Below are 26,420 nucleotides of genomic sequence, written 5' to 3'. Positions count from 1 at the left end.
CCCTCCCCCCGAGTATAGTCTGCTGGAAGCAACCTAGTAACTACCAACAAAGGGTTTCCTGCCAAACCTGAGGCCAAAGACCTAATAATTGGAGAACTCCTCCGAGAATGTCCCCTAATCGGCTGCCCTCAGTATACAGGAGGTTGATTGGAAGGCCCAACCGGCAGGTCAACCAGCCTATCCTCGGAAGGGGAGGAAGTACAAGCCTCATAACGAGTGGCCACTAGTTCTCCCGACTCCCGAGATTGCACTTCTAAAGGCACTATGTGAAGGGGAGCAACCTCCATTGCAGGAATAGGCTCGGAGGCCTCATTCGAACCACGGGGAGGACTGAAAGTAATCGGCCCAGAATCAAACCAAATGGAGGACAACACGTCCAGGAGGTCCCGTGACTTGTCCTCCCTTCTTTTCTTCAAAAACGGTTCCTGGGGTGCCTTACCCCTACCAGCCTTCCTCTTCAATATCGACGGGTTTGTCATAGGCCCGGGATCCAATGAAACCTGGCCTTGACCTTGGGAATCGGACAGCTTGGAAGCTGGGCGCGATTCCTTCGAAGCAGATGTCACATTCGCAGATGGCTTCCTCGAAGAGGAGACATTCTTGTGTGCCCGACTCTTCTTGCTCGGAGCCCGAGCAGGCAACTTCGAAACTGCCTTATCATCAGCTGGGTTGGATCTCTTAGGGTTCCCATGACGATCCCAAATGACTTTACCCTCCGGAATCTGGTACCCCAAACACTCCCAAAGGGCGAAATCATTAACAATGTTACCAAAAAGCATTCGATCTGCATTCTTGGGAAGTGGAGAGAACTCCAAGATATGGCCAACCCGACCTTGCTGCTTCAGGCTCAATGCAGGACACTCTTTCCTTGCGGCGGAAATGGAGTAAGAACGTAAAAAAAAAAAAAAGAAAAAAGAAAAAAACAAAAGGAAGAGCTAAAAACACTCACAGCTTTCTCGAAAAACTCCTCACTCTCGGGGAACAGAATGTTGAACGGGTAAAACCTCAGACTCTGACGCCTCCCAAGTCTCGGATATGTAAAAAAACTGCTCCGCCCACTGCTTATTGTTGGAGAAAGTTTTTCCGAGCTCGATAAACTGGTTCTTCTCATGAACCATAAAGGGGACCATCTCGGAAGTAGGGTAAAAATGGGGCCCGAATATATTAAAAAACTTGGGGATCGACAGGGTTTTCTCCGGGAACACAGAAGGCCATAACAGAAGGGTAGCCATGAAATAGCACCAGCCGTTCGGCATAAGTTGGGCAAGAGCCACCCCCAAGAAGGACTGCATCTCTCTCACTATAGGAGAAAAGGGGAGATGAACCCCCGCCATGAACATACGTTCGTGAACGCAGATCTCCCCGAGACCTCCGACCATTCCAGTTGAACCATCCAAAAAATGCAGCGAAACTGACGAGGGTATATTGCAATTATGGCGAAGTAGCCTCTCATCCTCCACCGAGAAGAAGGATCTTTGCTGGCGCGCAAAATCTAAACGCAAAGATGAAGGAGACCCTTCACCGATCAGACGCACCCTGGCTGAAGAACTGCTTCAATGACGAACCAAAGGAATCTCCGATGATTGCTCATCGACGATTTCGTCAACCTGAATCGGAAGCTTCTGAGAGGACATGATCACTGGAAAAATCAGATACTCTAAGATTTGGGAAACAGATGAAATCTAGAAGGCTTGAACAATAAAAATTGGTGCCAAAACCTTTATAGGGAAGAAAACTCGGACAGAGTGCAAAAGCATTTAATGCAAGAACATCACGAGCCTGTAGTCACGCTTGAATCGAAGAGATGCGAGCTAGTCTTCCCTTTAAGAACGCAACCATAGGCACCCATTCACTAATTGGAATTCGTTTCGTCAAGTTTTCGAAACACGCCTAGCGAAACATGTGGACAAGCAACGGCGCATTTACGCGGATAAGGAAAAAAGATTTGAAAACCGTAGAGTAGCAACAAATCTCAAAATATCTAGGGCGTACAAATGTCAGGTTCCATACCAAGAAAAACGGCTACAGGGAACCAAGCATAGAAAGAAACCTGAACGGTCAACACTAATAGAAGATCAAGAGTTTAAATTCTCTCCTCCCGAAGTCTCGGCAAAAGGAATTTGGGGCGTAACTATTACATATAAACCCGGAGCCCGAAGCCCACGGGTTATCCCAAACACACGAGCCAAGGGCCCACGAGCCTAGGAAAGCCCAGTACATCCAAATAGGCCCACCCAAGGCGCCCATTCGAAAACAATGGATACGACATCGTCCCATGCACTCCCGGGTAGCCAAAACCCGAGCATAGAATCCTTATGAACCTCCCACACTTAACGTCCAGATACATAGGCCACCCGCGCCTAGCAAGATAGTCGGGACGGTTATGATCCTGCTCTTAAAACCTCTTCGCAGATACAGGCCATCCTCAGACCAATGTATATAACGGCCTCCTATCAGTCATAAAGAGAAGGAGTGCAAGCATTAACCCTTCTTACCGTTACGACTGTATCCCGGATCTTCCGCCCGGCCATCGTAACCACCTCCACATGCTTAACTATAAAAGGCCTCACTCCGAAGGTATGAAGGACCACAATTTTCGCATACTAGACATATACACCTATTGACCTAAGCATCGGAGGAGGAACCGTCGGCCAACATCCGGCGTATCCTCTTAACGTGTGCTTTATTTTGTAGATTTACCACATGACTCATAGAAAGAACACTCACAAGCGGTAGAGCTCGAGAACCCAAATCCCCTTGGAGTCACCTTGCCGGAAACTGCATCAACAACATGTTATACATCTAAGGTACATATTTATTGCTATAAATTGCTTTAAGCTATATTATGATTTAAGTATATTAAGTTATGAAAGTATGTTTATAAGAAATAAATTTATGTTTTGAAAGTTATGTTATGAAAGTAAAGGAAAAAGTTATGGTTTCCTTCATGGGATATCAGTACAAAATGTAAAGGAATAGACTAAATAGAATAGGATTTCAGTCCTTGGGTGAGAGGCCATTGCACCAGTATAGTCATGTGTTACGAGAATGGAGTTTTATGCGGAATAATTATTAATAATAGGACATATTAAAATATATGATACTGATAGGTGAGTGGAGCTACCAAAAGAGAAAGGTGGTACTCTTTAAATAGAGTACAGTGACCGACTTAACCAAGGAATACAAATTAGACTTGGACTAGGAAAACAAACCTACTAGACTTGGAAATAAAAACGGAATCTGACTTCCTTTTGGGAATAAATCAGAATCCCACTCAACTTGGGAAAATCTAACTTCCTTTGGGAATAAATCAGAATCCCACTCAACTTGGGAAATAATTATTGACCGAATGGAATAAACTTCCTTATTGAAAACAGCTACTCATATGTTTAGGGCTGACGTCATTAATTCTCATAACATTCCTCCCCTGTTAAGAGGGTCCTTTTCCTCGAGGACAAAATCTAGAAACCTTGCTTGGAATTCAGCCACCTTTTCCCACGTAGCATTTGTGGGACTAAATCCTTGCAAATGTATGAGAACCTCCTTGCTATTGATGTTGCCTCTGTAGGCTAGAGCTGCTTGTGGTTGAATGGCTGGATGGTTACGTGAATGCTTTTACATACACGTAATGGGATAGATTGTTAGGTTTTGAGGGAACTTAGACCCTTTAGATTCGTTGAAGGGAACTAAAACATTTTCAAACAGAAAGTTTGGATTAATTTTCTTGTTCCTTTATTCATAACATAACGGCCTTTAAATAAGTAAACTATTACAATATTTTCTAGGGCTGAGTCATCAATTCTTATTGGAATATAAATTAGGGTTGAGTCATCAAGACTCTTACATGAAAATAAATAAAGACAATATAAAATAAAAATAAACACAGTAAAATATTCTACGGTATCATATATTTTAATATATCCTACTATTAATAATTATTCCGCATAAAACTGCATTCTCGTAACATTCTTTTCCCCTTGAAGAGGACCTTGTCGGTTGCTGGATGTATGCAAATAACAATGCAAACCAATTAACAATACTGAAAAAGTACCTTAATCACTCAGATTGGCTCTTGAAGTTGGATTCATAAACTCTTAAACAAAAATTCTGACCCATTTTTTTTCTTTTTATCTTTTTTTTTCTGCTGACTTTGCCCTTGCATAGAGTCTTCCGGGTCTTCACGTCTCTTTAAGAAAGATATAAGATGACAAGATATCATATCCCACAATGAACATCACGTGGCTACCAAGTGTCAAAGTGGAGAAAGTTTTAAGTTTCCTTATCACAATTCTTCAATTTCTTTTCTCTTTTTTGATGCAATCTCACTTTCTTTTTTTATTTTTTTCCGAAATTTCACGACTGCCCTTTTTTCTTCTTCATCTATAGGTGCCTTCAGCACCTCCTGCAATATCCAACTTAGAAAGGAATAATCTTTAAGCTTTGATGAGAGCCTTGTAGTTTTTTTGTCTTGACCTTTCAACCGCTTTCTAGAGGGTCGTTTTCCTGGTGAATACAGTTCCACCTTCGCGGGCATGGTGGATTGACGTGCAAGATGGTAGAGCGGTAGCGATCGAAGAAAATGCCAACAAGTGGGAACACTGCTAGAGCGGTACATTTGGAGCAGTGGGTTTGAAGTCTTGGATGGCTGTGGCGGTGGACTTTATGACGTTTGGTTTGGGTGTGGTTGGATTCCACTGGGTTGTTGGCTGTAGTGGTTGGTAGAGGCATGTATGGGTTGCTTGTGATTGAGGTTGTAGTGTATGCTATCAAGGGTGGGTTTCTTCCATTAGGGTTCTGTTTTGCTTTTGGTTTTATGATGTTGGTGGTGGCTAGGAATGGGTCATGCGGTTTGACTGAGTAGTGGCTAGGGTCAAATATAGGTTGTGGAGGTATGAGATGTTGTGTTTGGGTCAATTGGGTGGCCAAAGGGGTTGAATGGAGTAATTGAACCTTTTGTGGCTGCTCATAGAGATCTCCATCCAATTTGGCCTTAACTTCTTCCATCTTTCTTCATCACACGTTTCATCATGTTTCAAGATGAACGATTTGTTACACATAACGAGATAGATTGTTAGGTTTTGAAGGAACCTAAACCCTTTAGATTCGTTGAAGGGAATGTAAAACCTTTTCAAACATAAAGTTTTGATTAATTTTCTTGTTCTTTTATTTATAATATAATGGCCTTTAAATAGGTAAACTATTACAATATTTTCTAGGGCTGAGTCATCAGCTCTTATTGTAATATAAACTTGGGCTGAGTCATCAAGACTCTTAAATGGAAATAAATAAAGACAATATCAAATAAAAATAAACACAATAAAATATTTTATGGTATCATATATTTTAATATATCCTACTATTGATAATTATTCCGCATAAAACTCCATTCTTGTAACATCATGGTTGGTATCACTACTCACATTAGCATAATCAGGCTTGTGTGCCCTTCACGATGTCAACATAATTGTACTTGTAGGAATGGTGCGCCACCATGGCATCAGCATAGTCATGGTTGGTATCACCAATGACGTTAGAATAATCAGGCTCGTGTGTCCTCCACAACTTCAACATAGTTATGATTGTTCCACACATGATGTCAAAATAGTCACAAGACTTGAAACGTTAGTATATTATAGATCGTGCAAGGATGCCTTTCCTAGTATTATCTTGCTATCAACATAGTTGTGACTGGTATCACCATTGACCTCAACATAGTCAAACTAGTGCCCTCTCCACGACGTTAGGATAGTCATGGTTGTGTCACACATGACATCAACATAGTTACGTGGGGCTCATGATGTTAGTATAGCCACAGATTGAGCAAGGATGTGTGTCTCAATATTACCATGGCATTACTATAGTCATAGTTGGTATCACCAATGACGTCAGGATAGTTAAGCTCATGTACCCTCCACGACATCAACATAGTCTTTGATGTAGATTGAGGTGCATGGGAGTTTTATGAGCCAGTTGAGAGTAGATACAAATGTCCAGAAAGTTGTTCCAGACATGTGTTCCAAACAAGGATACAAGCTCATTCAGAAGAGCTAATGAAGAAGGTAGAAGGACGAGCACAAAAAGGCATGTTTGCTATCTCCTGACGAGACTACACTTGAGATAGCCCAGGCGACTTCTAGAAGCAGTTGTCTACTACCTCATTTGAAGTCCGTACGAACGACGCCAATTCACGTCCATCACAAACGTGTAATACTAGGATAAAATCACCTTTTTAATTATAAGAGTTAAAGATTTCTTAACCGGTTAATAATTCCTTAAAAACAAAATCTTAAAACACATGGCCTAAACCTCAATTTATTAACCCGAGCCCTTAAGACCTATTAGCAAGCAAAATCCCCGAAACACCCTCATTGGGCAATCGCTAGCCCAGGGGACCTCATGAGCGGTCGCATGAACAGTGCAACACTCCTTGTGCAATATCCAATCGTACCTCTGAGCATTTTTTACCTTTTATGAATAGTACACGGCACTCGCTGCAATAGTATGCGAGCACTCATTGACCAATTTTTAGACTCCTGGACAATACCCAAATTGCACGCCTAAAAGCATGTTTAATTCGTTGTGAATAGTATACAAGCGCTTGCACCTTTCAGGATTTCTCCTACAGTGCCCTCAGTTTTTTTCCCTATATAAATCCACTCTCATACGACCCCCAACCCTCATTTCAGCCCCTGTTACCCTAGAGAAACTTTGCTTGGTTGATTTTTGAGAGTTTGTAAGGTTTGTGAGTGTTCTAGGAGAAGGAAGCTTCGAACTCTTGCTATCTTCTATGGTAAATTCTTGACCCTTCCTTTGTGCTCTTTTCAATTATTGATTACTACTCTCTTAATGTTACAAGTTGTACCAAATGCATAATAAGTTCTTGTACCATTCTTCTTGTAAAGCCGAGAATGATTTCAAAAGGTTTTCAACCCACCCTTATTCTCTTTAAAAGTTGCATGATAAAATGTTTGGACTTGGATATGCTTATTTCTTAACAAAATTGATAAGTGCCAAATATTCCATATTTGGACCCCTTTATTTACATTAGTTAATCCTTTAGTTGTGTCATTATTTAATGTTTTGTATTACTTTTGTGTTTTTAGTATTTTGTAGGTCGTTGAAGAAAAACTACAGCTTTAAAGGGAAAAATGCAAATTTTGGAAGAAAGCATACTTTGAGAAGACCTAGATGATGTGGTTAAGTTTAACCAAATCCAAGAAAAATGTTAAATCGGATTAAAGATCAGATTGGATTAAATTTCAGATTGGATAAGATTTCGGATTGGATTCAAATTCAGATTCTGTATATGTCTCAGTATCTTGACCATAACTTTCCGTTCAAATATTGGATTGAAGAAATTCAAGTGGCATTGGAAAGTTAACTCAAAATACTACAATTCGTTGTGAAATAGGATTTTCCTCATTCGGACGGTTACTATGCCAAAATCGCCCTGCAATAAAAGGTCACAAGTTTGGACGAATCCTATTCCGATTTCAGACTTCTATTTTGACTGGGAGACAGACCTTCGAATTATCTAGGTTTAATAGCGCTTCTAGGACTTCCCTAAGCCTATAAATAGACTTCTTTGCATTCAAGAAAAGATAGAATTCTAGAGAGCAAAATTCTACAGTTTTTCTCTTTTTAGTTTAGGTTTTCTTTAAATTTAGATTTTATTTTTATGTGGAGCTAAATTCCTAACTAAGGTTGGGGATGGAGCCTCACCGATGAAGAACATCAATACTTTCATGTTAGTCTTTATTTATCTGATTTTATTGGGTTTAATATTTCAATTGTTTTACTTCTTTTCAATGTGTGGAGTAATTCTTGGATATCTTTTGTGATTCAAGGATACACTTGATGATTTAAGATAATTTCATATAATTGATTGCTTGATTTTATTTGCCTAAATAATTGGATATCCCTTGTGATTTGTTCTACAGATACATTTGGTGTTTCAATTAAGATTGAATATCTTTTGTGATTTATGGATTTAATTGATATTGGGTTCCTCTTGTGATTGTGCAATGAATGGATACATGAGATGATTTTGATTAATTGTTTGAACAATAGTAAAACATATCTAAGATTTTAATTGTGAGAACTTCAGATTAATATTGATAAACATGGAAGTATGTTGTTATGATTCGGTGAGTGTGAATTCCCAAACCTTAGTATTTTATCTCTTAGTTTAGTTTATTTAATTTATGTTTGTCTTTTAATTTTTAAAACCAAAATTTAAAACCCTTTTGGAACTAGGTTAGGATTTAATTAGTTTAGATTTAAATTACTCTTTCAAAAATACAATTCTCCATGGGTTCGACCTTGCACTTGCAATCCATTAAACTACAAACGATTCGTGCACTTGCGAGTTAAATAAATTTGCACAACAAAAACCAATAATAATGTTTTAAAAGGCTTTTCAACACTTTTTTTTTTTTTTTTTTTGTGATTCTTTTTTGTTGTGCTTTCTTGTGGCACAGATGTTTATTTTGAACCTAAGAAAGAAGATACCGACCCATAGCTTTAGATAGAAGCCTGGAAGCATTTTTGGGGATTTCTCGCCAAAACCTAGCCTCTGGCCGAACGCTCGCCCTAAGGAATGAGCGCTCGACTAGAGAGCGGGTTACACACCCCTTAACCCCATAAATGTGTGCAAAGGTTTTAACAGTCCCTTTTTGTTAGATGAAACCTTGTAGAGTTCTCTAATACTTCTTATAATGATGAGTCGTGTTTCGTTATAGCAGAGATTCATGATGTCGGAGGACTCGAGCGAGCAAATGAGGTAAGTAAACACTTATGAACGCTTTCCTTAAAAACGTGGGATTTGTCAGCTGACTGACTACGCGATTACGCGTGTAGTGATCCAAATAATTAATTAGGCTTAGGACAACTTAATTAGAGGGTTAATTGGACTTTGGGTTACTAGGGACACATGGAATGATATTTTTTGCATTTTTAGAATTTCAAAGCTACAGTGGACGAACGCTCGCGTGGGGGCCCACACGAGCACTGGCCTGACAACCGTACACCAGTGCTCTAGGGGGGACCATGGCGAGCCCTCGTTGACTTTTTATTGACCATTAGTTTTTACCCGTGCATGCCACCTGTAACTCTAAACCCTCTGATCTACAGTACACGAGCGCTGGCACCTTTCCAGGATTTTCCTATTTTGCCCTCAGCCACTTTTCCCTATAAAAACCCACCCCCCCCCTCCCCCATTCGAGCATTTGAACGTTTTCAGCCTCTAGAGCCTTAGAGAAACCTTGTTGGGTTGGTTTTTGAGTGTTTGTGAAGATTGACTGAGTTCTTAAAGTTGAAGGAGGAGCCCTTCTTGGAGAACATTGCCTTGTGGAGGTAACCACTACCCTTCCCTTTTATTTTGTTAGGTTATTATGCTAGTTTCTTGTTCTATAGTAGTTTAATCGTTAGAATCTAGAAGTTATGCTTTAATCTCGTTATAAACTTTTCCTTTCCATTAGACTTAATCGTGTATTCAAAGGCATTGTGTTGATTAGGAAGTGCTAGAAACCCTTTCGTGGCCTTAGGACTAGTTGGAGGAGTAATGCAACTCGGATAATGGTTTCTAGTTGTGCGCTCGAGCGCACCTGTGCTCGTTACGCCCTGTGACTTCGATCAATCACACTAATGAGCGTACCTGCTTTCTGGAACTGCGATCGAGCACCCGCGTGTTGCAATCGAGCGCACACGGGGCATTATATTAATTTTCTTCATTTTTTTATTACCTTAAACCGACTTTATGTTATTAATTTATTAGGGTTAGGGTTTTGGGAGTCTTTATTTCGTTATTTTATTAGGTTTAGAGTTTGGGGGGTATTTATGTCATATTTTGTTAGGTTTAGGGTTTTGGGCTATAAATATATGTTTATAGCCTCCATAGAAAATCAATTGTTGTTTATTATTGATTTTGCTGAATAAGAATTACTCATAGGTGAGTTTTCTTCCTATTTTTCCTTGAAATCATAGATAGATTATATATTTTGAGAAGAATTCTTAGGTCATTGATAGACTCAAGATCTAGAATTTGTTATCTGCTACTTTATTGTTGTTCTTCGCTGTAACCCACCAAGTCACGCTGCGTCAGTTGGTATTAGAGCTCAATTACTTTCCATGAATAGGGAGGAGTAACCGCTTTGCAGACATGAACGAGGTGCACGTGCGCACGGAGACAGCATGTAAGGAGCAACCGGCAATTTGCTTGTAGCACATGAGTGGTGGGCCAAACTGTTGTCGTCGCCAACCAAGACTATGATTCACGGAGGCGGATGGCAAATCTATTGCTGAACATTATCGACACATGGATGATCGATTCAGGGCTATGAGGGATCAAATTGAACACCTCACTACCCAATTATCCAACTTGTGTGGTCAACATGGGAACGGATCTAGAAACCCGTTTGCGGTATGTTGAACGCACAGATGTCAGCACCTTGCGCAAGCTTATGCCAATCGGCAGGTGTTGTGCAAATATCTACCTAAATTAATAGGCAAATAATTGTACGTTTTACCCGCAAGTGCACAAGGTCAACATAGTAGTATATGATGTAAGTACTGGATCATTCCTTAAGTAAAACAAAGGTAGGGCTTTGATATCCACCACTAATTATGTTTAGATAATATATCAATATGCCAATGTTTTGATCATGTTATGTATATCTAATGTTTGTCAACCTAAGGGCATGAGTATATACTCCTTAAGCTATAGATTTTCCTAAGCAACAAGTTAGGCATGGGTGTATACTCTAACTCTTTTCTTTCTTAAAGGATTTAGCATGGGTGTATACTAAGTTGTTCTTTAAGAAAGCATGATTCTGTGAATCGACAAACACATGAGGCCTAGAGCATGGGTGTATACTCCCGGTTCTCCATGTTGATTAACCCAAGAATCCGGTGTGGATTTCTTTTGTTACTTTTATTAAACTCAGGACTCGGTCATCCAAATTGATTTAACTAACTAGTCCATACCACATACATATGTTGATCAGGCAAACACATGAGGAATTTATGAAAACAAGAATTAATCAAGTTAAATATCATAATATGATCATCACAAAGGCGCCAATATTGAATATTAACTAAACATAACTAGGGCTTCAATCTAGCCCTACTAAGTAAATTAGTTACACATGAGTTTGATGTTAAACATCTTCATAAAATAAAAAGAAAGGAAAAGAATAAACCCGAAACTTGAACTTGAATAGCTCCAATTCTTCTCCTTGGAAATTGTGTGTATATTCTAGAGGTTTAAGGATTGATTTATAAGCCTTAGTAATACTCTAGAAACCCTAAAAATCGTAGGGTTTGAGCCCTAGTTCGCGCAAAGTTACAAAACCCTAGAAATTACACTTTCCATATCAAGACTGGCGGCTGACTTGCTCATCAAGCATGGGTGCGCTCGATCGCAGCCCATGTGCGATCGATCGCATGACTGCGATCGATCCTCTCGTACTAGGCACTCTATTGCAGGTGCCTTGCGCTCATGGTCTTCGCCTGTAGTGCGCTCGATCACAGCTCCCCTATGATCGATCCCACTACTAGAGCCTCCAATTTTCTTCAAAATCGCTCTTTAAGGCCGTAACTTTTGAGATTGCTTCATTTTCTTCAAAGGACCTACAAAAACAAAGAAAACACATAAAAGAACTAAAATGGCATAAATTAACCAAAACTAAAGGATTAACAAATGTAAGTTAAGGGCTAAAATATGAATATTTTGGCACTTAACATGGGGTGAGTAGATTCGAACTCAAAATTCCGAAATTCGATGAGGATCTAGAACCCTACGAATTTCTGGATTGGGTGTTGGCTTTGTAAGAGGTTTTTGAATTCAAGGGGGTGCCTCATGAACAACGAGTCTCTTTGGTGGTACATACATTCCGGGGAAAAGTTGGTGCGTGGTGGCAACAACTGAAAAAAACGAGGAAGCGGGAAGGCAAATTGAACATCAATAGTTGGGAAAAACTATTGAAATATTTGCGGGTCACTTTCTTGCCCCATAGTTATACCACGGGCCAGAAGTCACAAAATTGGGGACAAGGGTTTATGGTTGTGACAAAGAAAATAGAAAATTCCTACAAAAAAGAGGTATTTAGGGAAACATGGAGTGAGGCGAAGAGTCCACGATAGACCAATTGGACCCCTACTTGCAAACCACAAATCCATAACCCGAACCCATATTCTGTGGAGGAAGAAAAAGAATCTGTGGATGAAGAGTTTCAGGAATCCGAATTCATTGATGAAGAGTTCATACATGAAGATGTTGCAGTTCCTTCGCAAGGATTCATGGATTGGGATTCCCCACCAACCTATGATGACGATTTCTATGAGGGAGAGCCGATTGAAGGACCTTTGGCATTCGACGTAGAGGACGAGTACGAAGAGGATGGGTTTTCTCCCATGTTTGGCGGGCTCTACCCCGAAGAAGATGACCAAAAGGAAGAGTACAAAGAAGATGGTTTTTCTCCCATGTTTGGTGGCCTCTACCTCGAAGATGATCAATTGGAAGAAGAAGAGCCCACAGGTGACATCGCCAATTATAAAAAGATTGATAAAGACTTTTCAGGTGAAGTGCCTAATTATAATGATGAAGGGGTTGATTATGTTGATTTCCTTGGTGTTGAAAGTATTTTAAATTCTCCTAACAACAATTGTCGTGACTTCTATGCGGATGAGGAAAATTATATGTTCACAAGGGAAACAACGGTTGACCCGTCCTTGAGTATCTTCATGGCACGTGAAATAGAGAAGGAACGAGAGAAGAACGGCAAATCTGAAGTATTGCCAAGTGGTGTGTGGGGCTTTCATGTCAACCACCAAGGTATTTCGATGATGAGAAGCGTCACGCTTATTGTGGGATGTTACCTTCTCTTGATCTTGAGGAACGACGAGTGGAATGAGTTGACTAAGCATCTGAAGGACCGTGGAAAGAACCAGTCGAATTCTCTCCAACCAGGGGAGAATGATGCAACTCGGATAATGGTTTTTGGTAGTGCGCTCGAGCGCACTAAAGTGCGATTGAGCGCACCTGAACTCATTACGCCCTGTGATTGTGATCAATCACACTATCGAGCACAGCAGCTCTCCGGAACTGCGATCGAGCACCCGCGTGCTACGATTGAGCGCCCGTGTGCTGCGATCGAGCGCACGCGGGGTATTATGTTAATTTTTTACGTTTTTTTTTATTATCTTAAACCGACTTTATGTTGTTACTTTATTAGAGTTAGGGTTTTGGGAGTCTTTATTTCGTTATTTTATTAGGTTTAGGGCTTTGGGGGTATTTATGTCATATTTTATTAGGTTTAGGGTTTTGGGCTATAAATATTTGTTTATAGCCTCCATAGAAAATCAGTTGTTGTTTAATATTGATTTTGTTGAATAAGAATTACTCATATGTGAGTTTCTTCCTATTTTTCCTTGAAATCATAGAGAGACTCTATATTTTGAGAAGAATTCTTAGGTCATTGATAGACTCAATATCTAGAATTAGTTATCCGCTACTTTATTGTTGTTCTTCGCTGCAACCCACCAAGTCATGCTGCATCAAGGAGGCACAGGAAGCATTTGGACCAAATGAGGTTCTACTTGAACCTCACTGGCCGAACGCTCGCCCCTATGGATGAGCGCTTGACCAGAGACATTTAGGGGAGGCCTTTTTGGCCGAGCACCCAACGACCCCTGTTTTTGAGTCTTAAGTTTGTTTTAGTTGGACTTAGGACTAATAGAAGATTTTTCACAGATTTGGAGAACCCGGACCATTCAGAGGAAGCCTTGGAAAACTCGTTCGACCTAGGTGAGTTTTAACTTACATAATGCTCGCCATTTACTTTTCCACTTTGCACGACTATTTTTTGTACCAAAACATGCATATTTACAACTCTCATGATATACACTTTGTTGCACATAAATTCTAGCTTTTTGTGAAAATGTGCTACTTAAAAAAATAATGACATTAAGACTTGTAAAAGCATGCATGTAAAATATGAAAAAGATTAATTGCATCATATGACATGGTACACCGGTACGTGCGGGAGAACGGTCATGGGCTTACTATACATGTTAACTTTATGGTCAAATGTGTGTGTGATATATGGGCCTTAGATCCAATGGTTATTTCATGACTAGCGCAGCCTTAACGGACGGTCACTACAGGACGTACATCATTAGTAGTGTGGGTCACTCGAGGTCGGATTCGGTCGTACTGCTAGTATTATGGATGGTAGCATACAATGGTCGGGGCACCGGCATTGTATTACAGGTCTCTCGGGACTGTGCCAACCCTACTGAGAATGGGTAATATCTTGGGTAGACCATACTGTTACTCATGATTATAAGCTTGTATTATATCTATATTGCATCCATGGATAACGATCATACGTAAAATGTTACATCCTTTAACAAACGGAGTTCATTACTAACATGGCATGAGTATTATGTGCATTAACCCTCACTAAGTCTTAGACTTATCCCTTTTTATTTTCCCTCCATTATAAATTGCATGGTTTAGCTAGCATAAACAAAGATGCCTACTGACCAGACTTGGGTGATTGCTCAAAACTTGATTAGAGTCGTTTTTGAAGACATGGATCTAGTGTGGCTAAAATCCGTGTAGGACGATGGAGGAACCATACGGGCGGAGATAATCGAGATTGTTATCATGTTAGCATTACTCAAGATTAGGAGATGATCTTATTATCTTATTTTAAGACAATGATTAGGGCTTGTAACCTATATTGTGATGATCGGTCTTTGACCAATACATTTGATGACCTAATTATGTTATGATGCTTTATCTTTACTCTAGAATTTGTATGTGTGGTATTTAGTTGTTGCTTTCTATTCCTGTAGTTTAAAGTCTTTCGTTGTATTCCCTCGCTTAGGAGTGGTTATGATCCCCGAGTCTTGTTCCGCGAGGGATAGGGCTGGGAGATGAACCATGTAGTCAATTACTAGTTAATTGATCTCCATAGAGCGTTACAGTTGGTATTAGAGCCTTATGCTCTAGAGACTGCAGGATAGGAGGAAAGAAAGCCTAGGTAATGATCACAACAGAGTATAAGCTAGGAAGTTGTTAGGACTTAGTCCCTAGAATGGTAACTGAGTGGTTCTAAATCTACTTTCCATTGCAGAGGATGCCACCCCAAAGGAACCCAGCAACCGGACCTAACTCTCTAGAGATCAGAAATCCTGAAGTCTAGCTCGATCGGACTCGGTCAGGCTACTAGTGTTATGGATTGTAGCGTAGAATGGTCGGGGCAAGGGCATTGTATTATAGGTCCCTTGGGACAGCGCCAACCCTGTTGAGAAGGGGTAATATCTCGGGTAAACCATACATGGTAGTTATGATCTATAAGCATTAGTTTTATTGTATTAAAATACTTAGGCAATTGTTGCCGGTAGTACACCTCTCTTTTATTAACCAAACAATACTTTTATAGTGTATTAACGGAAACAACACCTCATTTTCAATGTTTATAAAAAACTGCACGTTTATTTTTTCTTAATAATAATGGGCTCATATCATACCCATTTGTGAGGTTTACTTACTAAGTCGTTAGACTTAAGTGGTTATTACTCTTATAGGAAGCCCGTTTCTAGGACCCAGACGTGGCATGACTACCATTACAGACTTTGCTTTAAGATCTTCATGTTGTTATTAGGTTCGCTTTATATTATTGTTAGTTGCTCCATGTCTTTAATTTGAGGATTATACTTGCACCAGTAATGATTATAGACTTCTCAGATCTATTTCACCTTCCTATGTATTTACCTGATAATGCTTAGAGAGGCGGTTCCCCATTTAGCCAACAGTTGGTTAAGCTGTGGTAATTGTCCGTAAGCCTACCAAGCTGGCCAAGGTTAGTTTTGGGGGCGTTGCAAAAAGCGCTCTTCTACTACCTCATTTGAAGGTCGTACATACGAACGACAACAATCCAAGGGAATTACAGGAACGTTTGTCTGTTATCTTGTCCATAGTTCCGTTGATACAAGGTGACCTAGGGGACTTACAATAGCACTTATCTGCCATCTCGTTCATACTAGGTTATGTACGAGATGGTCTAGTGGAGTTCCATAATTGGTCATTCTCTACCTCGTCTCTAGACGTATGAATGAGTGCTTAAGTAGCATTCATTTTTTCTAGATTTTGGAGACTCATTCCTATGAGTAAGTGGTCTTGTGCAAACGAGCTGAACCATTTTCTTAAACCGACTTATTTTAGTTGTCCACTAGGTTTAGGATTTTTGTTGCCTGTGAATACTTGTTATAGACAACGGAAAACATATCAATTTTCTATAAGAATTACTCAAAGTTTGACTTTTTCCTGAATTTCTTGATAGACTATTGCTTATTGTTTGTCTTTGCGATCCACTATGTCATTTTGCATCAGTCATGGTTAAACCACCCGTGACATTATCATAGTGACGGATCGGGCAAGGATGTGTTTCCTAGTATTACCATGGCATTATCATAGTCATGGTTAGTATCACCATAGACATCATCATAGTTAGACTCGTACGCCATCCATGACACTAAGGTTGTTGTGGTTGTGCCAGACGAGATGTCGGCATAATCGCATATGGGGTAAGGTTGTGTTTCCCAATTAGTTTAGAATTATCATGGCATCAACATAGTAGGGGTTGTGCAAGTATGTTTTCAGTAGTTAGTTCGGTATTACCACGATGTCAACAAAGTCTTGATCACAAAGTAATACTATACATTTCCTTATTATTCTCTCTCTCTCTTTCATCCACCCGAAACTTATGTGGCGTGGTTTCCACAGATCCTGCCATATAAGATTTGGGAGATGAATGAGAGGGGGGAGGGAGGGATGGTTGTAGATAATGGGGTGATGTATAGCATTACTCAATATATAAGAAGAGCTTTATGGGACCTTTTAAATGAATTAAGGTAGTTTTTTGTTAGGTCAGTTGATCTAGTTTCTGTTGGCAGAAAAGAAGTAAATCGTCACCAAAGATTAGGTGGAAGATCCTCTCTTGTGACACCTCTAATGATCATATTCGGAATGTCCATGATACACCATGCTCTCCACATTAACCCTTAGAAGGCTTCCAAGCCCAAAATGAACAAGGATGAGGATAATGGGACTCCTTGCCTCATATACCTGCCTTTAGAGAATTAGCCCATCAATTCCCCATTAATGAAGATAAAGATTCGGATGGTAATAATGCACTCCATAAATCAATTAAATATACTCGTCAGGAAAGCCACTTGTGTTACAATTAATATTAATTAAAAAAATCAAATTAATATAACATGTTTTCATTAAATCAACCTTTAGTGTGCATAGGGATATTGTGCCCTTATTCTATTGGTAGTTTTTCAAAAGCTTTTGTGCTAGTAATAGTGGGTTTGTGAATGAATTTGAGAAATAGAGTTTAAAAGCTTTACTTTTAAGTTTTTGTCAAATGTGTTTTGGTCATTTTTAGGTTTTTCGGATCCTTAAAAATGTTTTCAAATTTTTTTACCAAACGTGTACTTTTTTCCTTAAACGGATTTCTTGAGTGTTAAATGCACTTTTAGGCCCTTCAAACGCAAACCAAACATGCCCTAAGACATTGCCTCCAGTCCTACTGGGTTGATAAAAGTAGTTTGCTGGGGATCTACAATTAATTGATTACCATACCCTTGGTTAAAATTTACCAATAATGTTACTCTTTCAACTTACTTGGATTCAACACTTTTGAATTAGAGCAATAGCTATTGACTGTTGTATTGAACTTCGATAAACTAGTGATAAAATGATTAAATTTGCCTCTTTATATTAGCTTAAGTTTTTTTAGGACAAGTGATGATTTATCACGCTAATAAAAGTCTTCCGTTCAAACCTTGTCGCTGTCAATTTACTTCATATTTATCATTTCTGTAAGTTCTTGTTGGCTTAATTCGGTAAGCAAAATGGTGAGCAAAAGTGCCAAGATTCATCATCCATTCAATTACCGTACGGACGAGAAGAAGTGCCGTTCGGACGCTCGAAGAATTCTATTTTCCCCGAGAGCCTCGTCTGCAATCTCGTTTGCAATCCCGTCCAGAGAAGCTCGATAAACAAGAATTCCCGAGAGCCTCGTCTGCAGTCTCGTATGAATCCCGTTCGGACGACTTTTACTACAAATGTCATATCTTGAGTTTCAGGCCTTTGATTGGAGCAATCTTTGTGGCATTTGAAAGCTAACTCAAGGATCTGCAAAGTCATGTTTCACAAGGTTTAGCTAATTCCAATCTTTACTGGGTAAAAACGGGCCATAAAGAGAAGACTACGAAGCTGGGCGGAATGGCTCGTGTGCAATCTTGTCCGGACGAGATTGCAGACGGCCATGTGTTAAAAACACATTTTGGTAGTATTTTGTTGTCCCGTCCGGACGGCACATGTTCCCGTCTGGACGCCGCATACCTGTAACAGTTTTAAATGAATATAAACTCTTTCCTAGGTCTAGGAATGATAGGACTATTATAAATACATCTCAATAGGAAGAGAGAGGCACGAATTTCTGATCTAGAATTCGCCGTCGTGTGCTAAGAGAGTCTGTGACATAGAGAGTCTGTTCTCTCTCTTAGAGTGATCGTTTGTGTTTATTTGTTGATTGTTGAAGTGAAGTCAATCGGAGTTTCGGTGAAGGGAGATTATGTAGAAGGATTGTGCCAGCTGTCTCTGGAAAGGGCTACTGCGGTAGAAGGCAAGTGGGTCGCTTGTCTTATACAAGATCGTGTCAATTGCAAAGGTTTTGTAAGTGTGAACGTCTTGTAATCCTTTATTCTTTTACTAAGTTAGTTGATTTCCTAGGTTTGGCTGCCCGGGAGAGGTTTTACTTTTATAGAGTTCTCTAATTGGTTTCCTCTTCGTAACCAAAATATCTGTGTTCTTTATTGTTCATTGCATATCTATTTTTGGTTAATTATTATTTGTTAGGTCAGATCTATTTCCGCATAATATTGTGTGAAACACCTATACATTCAGAATAGGTGTCGTTTGGAGTCGTATATAGAATTTTCAATTGGTATCAGAGCGGGTTCACTTTGTTTGGATTAATTTCCTGAGTGTGATCCTAGACTCCTCATAATATGTCTCATGCAGTTGCACCTAACTCACTTCCCGTCTTTGACGGATCCAATTATACGTTTTGGAAAATTCGTATGAAAGCATATCTTAAATCCGTGGACGTTTGGCATATTGTTGAATCTGGATGGACTAATCCCGATAAGGCAATTGCCGAATTTTCAAAGGATGAAAAGAATGCTTCCTCTGCGAATGACAAAGCGTTAAATGCCATCTTCACATCTATCTCCATCGAAGAATTCTCAAGAATTTATCGATGTGTAGTAGCTAAAGAAGCATGGGAAACATTGGAAATTACTCACGAAGGAACTAAAATTGTGAGAGCTTCAAAAATTCAGATGTTAGTTTCTCAATTTGAAGAGATTAGGATGGAAGAGGAAGAGACATTTGATGATTTTTATTCTAAGCTTAGCACTATTAGAAACTCTACTATTAATCTTGGAAAGAAAATGACTGATGCTAAGATAATAAAGAAAATCTTAAGATCTCTACCTGCGAGGTTTATACCTCAGATTACTGCTATACAACAGAGCAAAGATCTAGAGACAATGAGAGTAGAGGAACTTGTCGGTTCACTTCAGACATTTGAACTCATGTTACCTAAGCCCAAAAGCTCAAAAAATCTTGCTCTTAAGATCAAGGCTGCTAAAGGTAAATCTGTAGTTCACTCTGATGAGGATTCTGGAGATGATGAAGAAATAGCTATTATTGCTAGGAAGTTTAGAAAATTTTTCAAAAACAATGGAAATTTTAGAAATAGGGAATCAAAAAATTCTGTGAATCCTAGTCATGAGGTTAGAGATAATTATGAAGGAAAAAATGATGAAAATCATAAAGATAAATTATCTTGTGGTCGTAAGTGTCATGAATGTGGTGGTATTGGTCATATTCGTGCTAATTGTGGAAATTTGAAAAATTCAAAAGGCAAGGCCTTTAATGTGACTCAAAGTGATGAGTCAAACAATGAGGAAAAAGCTGAAAATTGTGCTAATTATGTAGCCTTTGGGATTTCTTATGATAGTGAACATGAGGCTAGTGAGTCTAACTCTCTAGATAGTGAACATGGCATATGTGATAATGAATCAGAAGAGGAGGGTGATCTGCAAAATGCTTATAATGATTTGTATGTGGAATGCATTAAATTGAAGAAGTTGAATAAACAACACTTGCAGAAACTCAAAGATGCAGAAACTCCAAGATGTTAATCTTGAAAATGATCGACTTTCTGTTGCTTTAACTGATTTACATGCTATTCATAATACTTTGATGTCTGAAAATCACATGTTAATTGCCAAAGTGAAATCCTTAGAGAATGAGCTTAATGAATCAAGAAATCATCTGAAAACATTCTCTAGTGAAAAGCTAAATCACATGTTGCATAATCAGAAACATTCGTTTGATAGAACTGGATTGGGCTTTGATAAATCTGATGCTTCTTCTACTAATGTTTCTCCTCCTTCAAAGTTAATTTTTGTGAAACCAGTTTGTAAAGAAGAAAGCTTGACTAAGAAGAAGGAAATGTATCCTCCAGTTTCAAGAGGTGAGAAAGGTAAGGGAATTTTAACTGATTCCTATGTGTCTCGTTCTACACCGAGACGTGCTCATATGCCAAGGAACCAACCTTCTCAAAGGTTCATTCTTACATGTCATCACTGTGGTAAGATTGGGCATATTCGCCCTAATTATTTTCAGTTGAATAATCATGAGTCAAAAAGAGACTATTTGCGTTCTAGGGATAGTCATAAGGAATTAATCAACATGCTAAGGGGTGTTATCACCCAGTTAAATGACTTGGACAAGAGTCGCACATCTGTTCCCAAAATGAAGAAAGTTTGGGTTAAGAAGGCTGATACCGTTCACCCGTTGAGGGGGAGTGGTATTGGACTCACCTAGTTTAAGTGGGCACATTGCATGCCTAGGACAGACTTTGCTTTTATATATATATATTTGTGTCCTAGTGTCATAGTTTGTTGGGTGTTTGTTTTTCTTTTCTTTCTTTTGTCTTATGTACCCAGATAGTTCATTAATTTCTCATGTTGCTTACATGGATTTAATTTCTTGCATCTTGGAATATCCTAAATATGCATGAGATAAAAAAAAAAAAAAAAAAAAAAAAAAATTGTTTCAATGGACTTGTTTTTGTGGTTACCTAAAGCTTGAGCATATGTGGTACGTTTTACCTATGCTTAATTCTTATGTACACTTAAGCTTAATTTGAGGAAATTTTTTAAAACAAAGTGAGGTATGTTAGGTAACTACATGAGGTGTTTTTGACTAGTCATATTTTTTTCAAATTGACCATATGCTAGTTGAACCTAGGGCTTAAAAATTCCTGCATTCTTTCTTTTTGTATGAAGCACCAATTGTTTAAGGACACTCTCTCAAAGAGAAAAAGAATCAAAATAGTGAAACAAAATCAAAAGAACTTGTTCCTTATGGAATGTATTTTCACTGTGTCAAACTTGTGCTATTTTTTCAAAAGAGGATTGTATTGGATGAGAGTGGCTAGGCCTTAGTATGATAAGGTTTGACTTTTGATTGAATTTACTTGTCAAAACCTCGTGTTGGTGAAACTTTCTCCTCTTTGTGTAAATTGGTATTCTTTTTCTCATTGAATGGCTTACACACACAGCACACAAGCATGGGTTGAATGGAACATTTTTCTTGGCTTGGGTTAAACAATATGAGTTTCTTGCCATTTCTAGTCTCATGTATATTTTGCATATTTGGAGTATGTTTGGAATATTCATTGCTAAAATACATTAGTTGTTGATGTGTGTATCATGTGTGTTCATTTGACTTTTGAGGGGGAGAATTTTTTTTTTAAAAAAAGGTTTCTTGTTGATTATTAAGTCTTATATTGAGGGGGAGTTTCTATTATTCATGATCTTGCATTATCTTCATAAATTTTCCTATATGTGATCATGAATGTTTGATTATTGTTTTTCCTGTTCTACATATGCCTTGATGTTTTTATGTTGAGTGTTTCAAGAAACATACTACCTTTTGTCAATTTGTGACAAAAAGGGGGAGTATAAAATTGGGGAGATGATGGTGACTCGTCCGATTGATTTTGTCACCGAATTGCCAAATGGGGAGTTTGTAAGTTCTTGTTCGCTTAATTCGGTAAGCAAAATGGTGACCAAAAGTGCCAAGATTCATCATCCATTCAATTACTGTTCGGACGAGAAGAAGTGCCGTTCGGACGCTCGAAGAATTCTATTTTCCCCGAGAGCCTCGTCTGCAATCTCGTTTGCAATCCCGTCCGGACGAGCTCGATAAACAAGAATTCTCGAGAGCCTCGTCTGCAGTCTCGTCTAAATCCCGTCCGGATGACTTTTACTAAAAAGGTCATATCTTGAGTTTCAAGCCTCTGATTGGAGCAATCTTTGTGGCGTTGGAAAGTTAACGCAAGGATCTACAAAGTCATGTTTCACAAGGTTTAGCTAATTCCAATATTTACTGGGTCAAAACGGGCCATAAAGAGAAGACTACGAAGCTGGGCGGAATGGCTCGTGTTGCAGACGGCCATGTGTTAAAAACACGTTTTGGCTGTATTTTGTTGTCCCGTCCGGACGGCACATGTTCCCGTCCGGACGCCGCGTACTTGTAACAGTTTTAAATGAATATAAACTCTTTCCTAGGTCTAGGAATGATGAGAGTATTATAAATACATCTCAATAGGAAGAGAGAGGCACGAATTTCTGATCTAGAATTCGCCGTTGTGTGCTAAGAGAGTCTGTGACATAGAGAGTCTGTTCTCTCTCTTAGAGTGATCGTTTGTGTTTATTTGTTGATTGTTGAAGTGAAGTCAACCGGAGTTCCGGTGAAGGGAGATCACGTAGAAGGATTGTGCCAGCTGTCTCTGGAAAGGGCTACTGCGGTAGAAGGCAAGTGGGTCGCTTGTCTTATACAAGATCGTGTCAATTGCAAAGGTTTTGTAAGTGTGAACGTCTTGTAATCCTTTATTCTTTTATTGAGTTAGTTGATTTCCTGGGTTTGGCCGCCCCGGAAAGGTTTTACTTTTATAGAGTTCTCTAATTGGTTTGCTCTTCGTAACCAAAATATCTGTGTTTTTTATTGTTCATTGCATATCTATTTTTGGATAATTATTATTTGTTAGGTCAGATCTATTTCCGCATAATATTGTGTGAAACACCTATACATTCGGAATAGGTGTCGTTTGGAGTCGTATATAGAATTTTCAATTTCAATTAAATATTTCATGTGTTGGACCTCATTTGTCGAGCCAAGCAACCAAGCCATCCGAGCTAAATTTCAGCTCTAATTTTAAAATATATGTGAAGATCTGCTGAGCGTGAAGTGATCAAAGCAATGAGATAAGCAAGGATCAAATGGAAGATAATGCTTGCATTTGAAGTACTCCATTGTCAAAATCTGATTGCTCCTTAACAGATTAAGCAAGGCCGAGAGTAGCCGGATTTATTGAACAACTTGAAGAAATTTAAACATATTTGGAATGACTTTTCAAAACAATGACAGTTGACCAGAGAAAAATTTTGCTTAGGTTTTTTTTTTTTTTTTAACATGTTCACACAAGGGAAAGGGAAGAGAAATTCAAATTAGTGACCTCCACTTCATTATGCATGGTCTACAATTAATTGAGACAAAAAGTCCAATAACTTAAACTAGTTATATAATATGTAGATTGATAAAATTATGCATTATTATAATGAAAACTGAGAATGACTTCATCAACAGACTAAGCCAGGCTATCCATCTGCAGAGTAATATGAACGTCTGCTTAATTAAGTTTGGTTTTCTCCTTCTTTTTTTTTAATCAAAAAGATTGGAGAGGAAGGCCAATTGTAGCTATCCTACTTGAGCATGACCATTGGTTTTCTCCTTGTTTCTTTAAGAATTTGGATTCTTGATATTTTTTATTAAAACAATTCTAAGATGGAGTTCTTGAAATTCTATTATTATTTTTAAAAACCCAATTGGGTTTTTAATTGGTCACTTGCGAAGGCTAATCTCTATTCCACTACATGTTTAAATACATTTCCAGTATCAGGGAACATCTCTTGCCAAAGTAAATAGCTCATATAAGGCTATTTCATGTACTCACTCCTATCTAGTAGGTAAAGCGGAACCCATGCCTCGCACTTCTCTCAGCATGGACCAGTTGAGTCGAACGCTTCGCCTAGAGCTAAGAAACAATTTGCACTCTATAGGCTTCGAATCTAAGACCACATGATGCACTCAAAGTCTGAGACTTTCACCAATTGAGCCAACCCCTTAGGGTCTATGACCCAATTTAACTCTAGATACATAACCAAGCAGAAAATAAACCATTTTACTTCAGTGAAATTTGAAAATATGATCAACTAGATACTATAACAATCCAAAATTTATTCATCAAAGACCAATTTGACTAAGAAAAATCAACGAATGGTCATAATTCTAGTGTCAAATATTGCCACGCAACTTGGGTTATAGAAAATTCAGGGTCGAATATTCTCTCTCCTTATCTAATTTTTGTTGGGGATAATTTGCCAAGTCACCAAGCTCACCGATTTATATCAGCCTTTGATGGCAAGCACAAGCTTTTAGCACCCGAAGGCTCTCTCCAAAGCATGCGAGGAACACAAATGGAAATGAAGCCTGTTGGCTCATCTGTGTTTCCATTTTTCTTGGCTCTCATTTTCTCATTTTTATGGGCAACTTCGGCTCACACACACCAAAACTTTCTTCAGTGCTTGATCCTTCGTTCTGAAAACTCCAGCTCAATTTCTGAAGTCATTTACACCCCAACCAACTCCTCATATTCATCCGTCTTACAATTCTCCCTACAAAACCCCAGATTCTCAACACCTGCCACCCCAAAACCTCTTGTCATTGTTACACCAACGCATGTCTCCCACATCCAAGCCGCCATCAATTGTTCTCAAACACATGGCATGCAAATAAGAGTTCGAAGTGGCGGCCACGATTATGAGGGTCTTTCTTATGTTTCAGATGTGCCGTTTGTCATAATTGATCTGATTAATCTTCGATCAATCAGTGTTGATGCAGAGAATGGCACGGCGTGGGTTCAAGCTGGTGCAACTATCGGTGAAGTTTATTATAGGATTGCCGAGAAAAGTAGAACTCTTGGCTTTCCGGCAGGACTTTGCACGACTGTGGGCGTCGGTGGACACTTCAGCGGGGGAGGGTACGGCACATTGATGCGCAAATATGGGCTTGCTGCTGACAATATTATCGACGCGCAATTGATTGATGTTAAGGGTAGAATCCTTGACAGAGAATCTATGGGAGAAGATCTATTTTGGGCGATTCGAGGAGGAGGAGGGGCGAGCTTTGGAATCATTGTTGCCTGGAAAATCAAGCTAGTTCCTGTTCCATCAACTGTGACTGTTTTCACAGTTAATCGGAACTTGGAACAAAATGCCACCAAGCTTGTTCACCGTTGGCAACATGTTGCAGCCAAGCTTCACGAAGACTTGTTCATCCGCGTCGGCTTAACAAGTGTAAATTCCAGCCAAGAAGGGAAGAGGACCATCCAAGCTTCATTCAATTCCTTGTATCTTGGAGGGATTGACAAGCTCCTTCCACTGATGCAACAGAGCTTCCCTGAGCTGGGTTTGATGAGAGAAGATTGTATTGAAAAAAGTTGGATTGAATCTACTCTCTACTTTGCCGGATTCCCAAGTGACGAATCCTTGAATGTTTTGCTCAATAGGACTCCTCTCATAAGACCCCCATTTAAAGCAAAATCTGACTATGTCCAGGAACCTATTCCAGAACTTGGGTTTGAAGGGATCTGGAAAATATTTTCCCAGAAAGAGGCAGAAACAGCTTTAATGATCCTGACTCCGTATGGGGGCAGAATGAGTGAAATCTCGGAATCTGTAACTCCTTTCCCACATAGAGCGGGTAATATCTACAAAATCCAACAGCTAGTGAACTGGGAAGAAGAAGAAACTGTGGCATCCGAAAGGCATATAAGTTGGATCAGAAGGCTTTACGGCTACATGGCTCCCTACGTTTCGAAATCTCCAAGAGGTGCATATGTGAATTACAGGGACCTTGACATTGGAACAAATGGTAAAGGCAACACAAGCTATAGACGGGCGAGGATATGGGGTAATAAGTATTTCAAGAGCAACTTTGACAGGTTGGTGCATGTGAAGACTCTAGTTGATCCTGCTAATTTCTTTAAGAATGAACAAAGCATCCCTCCTTTTTCATCTGGGTGGAAGAAGAGAGGTGATTAGAGGTATTTAGATAGAAAAATTTGTACTCAGGATTCAGGAATAAAGCCTTTTTCTTTTTTCATTTTCCTCCTAATATTATAAGCATAGATAAATTGAGA

General features: G+C 39.2%; 1 pseudogene; it reads left to right on the top strand.

Annotated features, from left to right (window-relative positions):
- Positions 1-24,697: 24,697 nt before the first annotated feature.
- On the top strand, positions 24,698-26,420 carry LOC132171620 (tetrahydroberberine oxidase pseudogene; annotated as a pseudogene).

The sequence above is a fragment of the Corylus avellana genome, chromosome 1, assembly GCF_965113065.1.
Source record: "Corylus avellana chromosome 1, dhCorAvel1.hap1.2, whole genome shotgun sequence".
Lineage (NCBI taxonomy): Eukaryota > Viridiplantae > Streptophyta > Magnoliopsida > Fagales > Betulaceae > Corylus > Corylus avellana.
The sequence above is the reverse complement of the archived record's forward strand: the minus strand, read 5'-3'. Positions and strand labels throughout refer to the sequence as shown.